The sequence below is a fragment of the Periplaneta americana genome, chromosome 13 (genome assembly GCF_040183065.1).
Source record: "Periplaneta americana isolate PAMFEO1 chromosome 13, P.americana_PAMFEO1_priV1, whole genome shotgun sequence".
Taxonomy (NCBI): domain Eukaryota; kingdom Metazoa; phylum Arthropoda; class Insecta; order Blattodea; family Blattidae; genus Periplaneta; species Periplaneta americana.
This window is the reverse complement of record NC_091129.1, coordinates 160126730-160134488: the sequence shown is the minus strand read 5'-3', so window position 1 is coordinate 160134488 and position 7759 is coordinate 160126730. Positions and strand designations below refer to the sequence as shown.

Below are 7759 nucleotides of genomic sequence, written 5' to 3'. Positions count from 1 at the left end.
TTAAAATCAAATGTAGGAAACAAAGAATGGATTCCTACTTATCGATGATTATTAACACGTAAAGTACGTATAATGTGGTCGATACCTAGAAAATTCGAACGGACGTAGGTAAGTTCGATATCTAGAAGCAAAATTTTGATCCCAATATCTTGAATTCTATAGTGTCTGAGATGAACAGATATTCGCTTTGACGATAGTAGTTCAGATTTCAGTACTGATATGTCTAGCTGAATGATAATTATTGTACTGTGTTACAATTACTGGTGGGCTACTTGGCGAAGAGGCAGAAGAATTCGCCGAAGAATTGGTTTACGAAACTTTTCTGCTGCAGTGTCGGAGGTGAAGAGGATGAAGAGGATGTATGTATGTGTATTATATGTATATATGTATGTATGTATGTGTATTGTATGTATGTATGTGTATTGTATGTATGTATGTGTATTATATGTATGTATGTATGTGTATTATATGTATGTATGTATGTGTATTATATGTATGTATGTATGTATGTATGTATGTGTATTATATGTATGTATGTATTATGTAGGTATGTATGTATATTTTTCCTCACCCTGATCTCCGGGGAAGATGCTGCAGTGTTGGAGGTGAAGCAGATAAAGAGGAGCTCACCACCCTCACCCTGATCTCCGGGGAAGATGCTGCAGTGTCGGAGGTGAAGCAGATGAAGAGGAGCTCACCACCCTCACCCTGATGTCCGGGGAATTGCAGCAGTACAGTACTATCTTGTAAAACATAATCCTGCATGTACAGATAATCTTTGAAGGACATACAGTACGTTATTTTGTAATTTTCCAACGAAATTTGAATAACTCAAAATTTCTATAAGTCGAACTATTTATTTTGGTCCCGTTGCGATTCGGGAAATCGAGGTCAGACTGATTATTATATAAGAGTAATAATGACACAGAAAAAATTATTATAGAAAATTAAATGACTTAAAATTTGTTAAAAATTTGATGGCTGCAAAAAAATTACGTTTCAAAGATTTTATAAGTATTCATGAATATGTTCTCTCAGAACATAGTATAATATTAATAAATATACCGTAATATGTATGTATGTATGTATGTATTTAATGCTCAATCAGATTGATTCAACATCATTTGGTTTATGGCAGAGCAGTACAAGGTCCCCATAGAAGATAAAAAAATTTACAAGTTTTTTACAAACATTTAAATCTTCCCAGTTCATAATACAATTTTTCTCATTACAAATGACGTACTGAGGTAAAATACCCAGCTTATATTAATATTCTGCCAGGCAGTCGTGTCCTATCGAACCCGCGACCTTACGGCTTTGTAGCATTATGTCCTAACCGCGACACTACCACGCGCCCCTCATTAACAATGTGTGTGTGTCATATTTGCAGGTTGTAATGGAGAATTAGGTTATTTAACCGTCATTATTAATTATAATGAAGTTACTACTGCCAGCAGGTATTTGGTCGTTTGCAGTGTAAATAAATACATACAGATTTAAAGCCTAAAGCAACCTCTCATAAATGCAATTTGGAAGTTTCAGTGTCGAGTGCTATAGAAAAGTCCCTGGACGTCAGCCTGCCCCAGATGCTTCATACAAGAATTTGACTGCCTTACCCAACACATGCGTCACGTTGACCCAGAGCTGTGGCCCCAGATGCTCCGCAGAAGAATACCTCCACAGACGAATACCTCCGCAGAAGAATATCTCTGCAAAAGAATATCTGTCCAACGCTGTGCAGATGCATCACGTTGACCCAATGCTGTGGCTGTAATTGATGGAGTTCTGCATCATAACAAAGCTGTGAGTATTGCAGTGTCTTACCAGAATTTACTTCTGTGTACTACTGAAATTCTTGTTGCAACTGGTCAACTACATTGCACCCGTTTTGTTTTGTTGTTTCTAAGGAAGAACTGCAGAATCATTTGAATGTCATGCCACAGATGCTCTATAGAAGAAAGGATACCACCGCAGAAGAAAAAAGAATACCACCGCAGAAGAAAGCAGAATACCACCGCAGGAAGAATACCTGCCCAACGCTATGCAGATGCGTTAAGACGGCCCAATGCTGTAGCTATAATTGATGGAGTTCTTCATCATAACTAACGAAGCTGTGAGTATTGCAGTGTCTTACCAGAATTTACTTCTGTGTACTATTGAAATCTTTGTTGTAACTGTTCAACTACATTTCATCCATTTTTTTTTTTTTTTTTTTTGTTTCTAGGAAGAACTGCAGAATCACTTGAACGTCATGCCCCAGATGCTCCGTAGAAGAAAGGATACCACCGCAGAAGAAAGAAGAATACCACCGCAGAAGAAAGAAGAATACCACCGCAGGAAGAATACCTGCCCAACGCTATGCAGATGCGTTAAGACGACCCAATGCTGTAGCTATAATTGATGGAGTTCTGCATCATAACTAACGAAGCTGTGAGTATCGCAGTGTCTTACCAGAATTTACTTCTGTGTACTATTGAAATCCTTGTTGTAACTTCAATTACATTTCATTTGTTTTGTTTTGTTGTTTCTAAGGAAGAACTGCAGAATCACTTGAACGTCATGCGCCAGATGCTCCGTAGAAGAAAGGATACCACCGCAGAAGAAAGAAGAGTACCACCGCAGAAGAAAGAAGAATACCACCGCAGGAAGAACACCTGCCCAACGCTATGCAGATGCGTTAAGACGACCCAATGCTGTAGCTATAATTGATGGAGTTCTGCATCATAACTAACGAAGCTGTGAGTATCGCAGTGTCTTACCAGAATTTACTTCTGTGTACTATTGAAATCCTTGTTGTAACTTCAATTACATTTCATTTGTTTTGTTGTTTCTAAGGAAGAACTGCAGAATCACTTGAACGTCATGCGCCAGATGCTCCGTAGAAGAAAGGATACCACCGCAGAAGAAAGAAGAATACCACCGCAGAAGAAAGAAGAATACCACTGCAGGAAGAATACCTGCCCAACGCTATGCAGATGCGTTAAGACGACCCAATGCTGTAGCTATAATTGATGGAGTTCTGCATCATAACTAACGAAGCTGTGAGTATTGCAGTGTCTTACCAGAATTTACTTCTGTGTACTATTGAAATCCTTGTTGTAACTTCAATTACATTTCATTTGTTTTGTTGTTTCTAAGGAAGAACTGCAGAATCACTTGAACGTCATGCGCCAGATGCTCCGTAGAAGAAAGGATACCACCGCAGAAGAAAGAAGAATACCACCGCAGAAGAAAGAAGAATACCACCGCAGGAAGAATACCTGCCCAACGCTATGCAGATGCGTTAAGACAACCCAATGCTGTAGCTATAATTGATGGAGTTCTGCATCATAACTAACGAAGCTGTGAGTATTGCAGTGTCTTACCAGAATTTACTTCTGTGTACTACTGAAATTCTTGATGTAACTGGTCAACTACATTGCACCCGTTTTGTTTTGTTGTTTCTAAGGAAGAACTGCAGAATCACTTGAACGTCAGACTGCCATGGCCCAGATGATCCGCAGAAGAAAGAAGACTGCCTCCACAGAAGAAAGAAGAATACCACCGCAGAAGAAAGAAGAGTACCTCCACATAAGAAAGAAGAATATCCACAGAAGAATAACAAAGCTGTGAGTATTGCAGTGTCTTACCAGAATTTACTTCTGTGTACTACTGAAATTCTTGATGTAACTGGTCAACTACATTGCACCCGTTTTGTTTTGTTGCCTCTAAGGAAGAACTGCAGAATCAACCACCTGGACATCAGGCTTCCGTGCCCCAGATGTGCCGCAGAGGAATACCTCCGTAGAAGACCTGTGAGTATTGCAGTGCCTTTCTAGAGTATTATGCCTGTCTATTATGCCTGTGTTGTTACAGTCCAAGTACAGTGCACCTATTTTTTGTTTTCTTTCCAGATAGAACCGCAAAATCAACCGGAGTAGAACCTGTACGGGGTTTCTATAGTACGCGGCACTGAAGGACTTTTTTGACGAAAACAGTGGAAGAATTGACTACTTTTGAGAGAGAACGTACTTTGAAATGTGAAGAATTCATACAGGACGTCAATTGACTTAAAACCATATCAGAAGTTGGGTGAAATTGCGAAAGAATAAAGAGGTAGAATTGGCCATTCTACCCTTTATTTAGTTGCCTCATAAGTGATATCTTATTGGTCTCACTTATGAGGTTGAAACCTTTCTTCGGACAATTGACTAAACAACAACACTTCAGAATGATTGCCAAACGGACATTTCACTTCACTTAGCATATGCAAGACATACCAAAAGACTTACTTACTTACTTTACTTACTTACTTACTTACTTACTTACTTACTTACTTACTTACTTACTTACTTACTTACTTACTTACTTACTGGCTTTTAAGGAACCCGGAGGTTCATTGCCGCCCTCACATAAGCCCGCCATTGGTCCCTGTCCTGAGGAAAACTAATCCATTCTCTATCATCATATCCCACTTCCCTCAAATCCATTTTAATATTATCTTCCCATCTACGTCTCGGCCTCCCTAAAGGTCTTTTTCCCTCCGGCCTCCCAACTAACACTCTATATGCATTTCTGGATTAACCCATACATACGTGCTACATGTCCTGCCCATCTCAAACGTCTGGATTTAATGTTCCTAATTATGTCAGGTGAAGAATACAATGCGCGCAGTTCTGTGTTGTGTAACTTTCTCCATTCTCCTGTAACTTCATCCCTCTTAGCCCCAAATATTTTCCTAAGCACCTTATTCTCAAACACCCTTAACCTATGTTCCTCTCTCAAAGTAAGAGTCCAAGTTTCACAACCATACAGACCAACCGGTAATATAACTGTTTTATAAATTCTAACTTTCAAATTTTTTGACAGCAGACTGGATGATAAAAGTTTCTCAACCGAATAATAACAGGCATTTCCCATATTTATTCTGTGCTTAATTTCCTCCCGAGTAACATTTATATTTGTTACTGTTGCTCCAAGATATTTGAACTTCTCCACCTCTTCAAAAGATACACTTTCTGAAATAGGTTTGGCAAGTCTCACTGTGCTTACGTTTAAGAGATTCCCTTTCGGATTACCTTCCAGAAAATTACATATATTTTTTTTTCTTTCTTTTTTTAAATTCTTCACAGTCGAAAATTGTATGAGAGGAAGATAACTCCTCCTCATTGCATAATTTGCAGATAGAATCTTCTGTATAGACATTCATGGTAAGCAGATGTTTCCTTATAATCATTTCTGTCATTAAGCTCATTTGTGGTCCACTAAGCTGAAGAATGTAGTAGGTGATGAAACTTCTCCACCTTTTCAAAAGATAAATTTCCAATTTTTATATTTCCATTTCGTACAATATTCTCGTCACGAGACATAATCATATACTTTGTCTTTTCGGGATTTACTTCCAAACCTATCTCTTTACTTGCTTCCAGTAAAATTCCCGTATTTTTCCTAATCATTTTTGTATTTTCTCCTAACATATTCACGTCATCCGCATAGACAAGCAGCTGATGTAACCCGTTCAATTCCAAATCCTCTCTGTTATCCTGGATTTTCCTAATGGCATACTCTAGAGCAAAGTTAAAAAGTAAAGGTGATAGTGCATCTTCTTGCTTTAGCCCACAGTGAATTGGAAACGCATCTGACAGAAACTGACCTATACGGACACCAAAAGACTAAACTCAACTAACCTAATCAGTCGCAGATTAGTATATGAAAGGAAACCTGAACTAACCTAACCTAACCTAATGCAATATATCACAGATTCGTATATGCAAGACATATGAAAAGCCTAAACTAACCTCTCCTAGACTGTCACAAATTTCAGAACTCAGGACTTAGACAATTTAGACTTGGACGTTCAGTGCCGCGTGCTGCAGCCTTTCGGTGTCGGGCTGCCGTGTGCCCGATGATCCGCACAGATGCCTGGCCAATGCACAGTGCTGTGAGTATTACAATGTTACTTCTGTGTACTTTAGAATATTTGTTGTAACTGACTAAATCTCTATGAAACATCTGCGAGCTACATAGTGTTGGGACATGGGTATATTCCTAGGGGAAGAGATTTGAGAATATTCTGTATGTTTTTGGGAATATTGTCAAACTGAGATTTTTTTTCACTCTTACTAATTTTTTTTACTTTGGAAAATGTTGTAAGTTAAAACCGAAGGCCAGCATAGAATGTAGCGAGTAATAACAGTAAACACAATAATTCCCGCATTTCGCCAGGAAAGTTTTGAACCTGTTCACTTGTTAACGAATAAATGAGTCAGTTATGTGGAAGAAGCGAATTTACAGACTGATACATTTGAAAACACAATGCAATCGTTGGACTTATATTTATTTAAAATAATACTTTTGAAAGCAAAATATCTATCCCATTTCTTTATTTGCTGCCAAGATAGTAGCTATGTTTGCATTTTGGAACATTTTTTTAAAATTAAAATTGTAAAACAATAAAAAATAATAATAATATAATAATAATAATAATAATAATAATAATAATAATAATAATAATAATAATAATAATAATTTCCGACACAGTAAAAATTAAGATAAAATGGAAGAATATAAATTTTAAACTTAAATTCTCAGAGTATATAGGTAAATTATAAACAGTTTAATGAAACCTGAAGAACCCAAAATTTTTGTACACCATCATTGATAGATAAATGCCCCCCATTTCTTTTTGATGCTCCCTGTGTTTAGCAGGTTGTATTCAATACCGTCACAGCCCTCATCGGCAGGATGACCAGTTTGCAGAGCTCGTTTTGAGGTGTCTTTTAGACTGACATCTGTATTATCTTTTATGTATTATTGTGTATTTTAACTCCAATCTGAAATAGCAATGTTTTCTGTCAAAAGATTCAAATTTAGTCTATGGGTGACGAACTAAGTTTCATGTAGGATCGCACCCCCAGTGTAATACTGTCGTATGTTGAAAATCACATCTTTAATACTTTCATAAATCATTATTTACAACACTGTTTTAGTAGTTGGAGGTATGAAATTCTAATAATAAAATAGTAAATTATCAAAGGTTTTGGTGTCCCAGGTTCGATTCCTGGGATCGGCTCTCAGTGAATTTTTCTTGAGGAAGAAAAATTGCCTGGATATCTAGAGTGTCAGGGGTCTTTGTGCATTCATATTATACTTGATCATCTTTGAGTTTGTAGGGAGAAAATAATGGTGGTGTAAAGAAATTAATTTTGAGGTGTTCATGGAAGCGCATGTTTTTTTTATTCTTAAAAAAATGTTTGGACACTACATTTCTTCCAATGTACCGCCATAGTACAAAATTTGCACATCAATATACGAAGGAGAGTCAAAACGTAACCTTAATAATTGTTTTATTAATTGAATACATACAATAAGACTACAAACGCTTCATCACTACGTCCAATGCAAGTGTTCCTGTTATACTATGTTGAAAAGTGATGTAGTGTTTGTAGTCTTATTGTACATATTCAATTAATAAAACAATTATTAAGGTTAATTTTTTTACTGTCCCTCGTATTTGTGGCTTATCAGTTATGTAAATACCTTCACTCATATCTCCCTGAATTTTGGTATGAGTAGGGATTCTGTTTCTCGGTGAACAAAAATGTTAAATATCAGTTTAAAAATGAGGTGTTATCTCGCACAAAAAGTATAAATTCGTTGTTATTTCATATCAAGAAAATGTAGCTTTTAATTTTTGTGCAAAATATATTACTGAATATTTCTACAAAAACAACAATGTGTAAGGACCTTTGTGCATTTTAACAATGCTTATAGTTTCTAT

The 7759-nt window shown here is 36.8% G+C and overlaps 1 long non-coding RNA gene across 1 annotated transcript; it reads left to right on the top strand.

The window, feature by feature from the left end:
- The first annotated feature begins 1919 nt into the window (after nt 1-1919).
- LOC138711669 (uncharacterized) lies at nt 1920-3337 on the top strand. The gene is made up of 5 exons (XR_011335417.1): nt 1920-2113; nt 2225-2430; nt 2533-2738; nt 2836-3041; nt 3139-3337. It is a non-coding gene; the product is annotated as an uncharacterized lncRNA (long non-coding RNA).
- Nucleotides 3338-7759: the final 4422 nt, after the last annotated feature.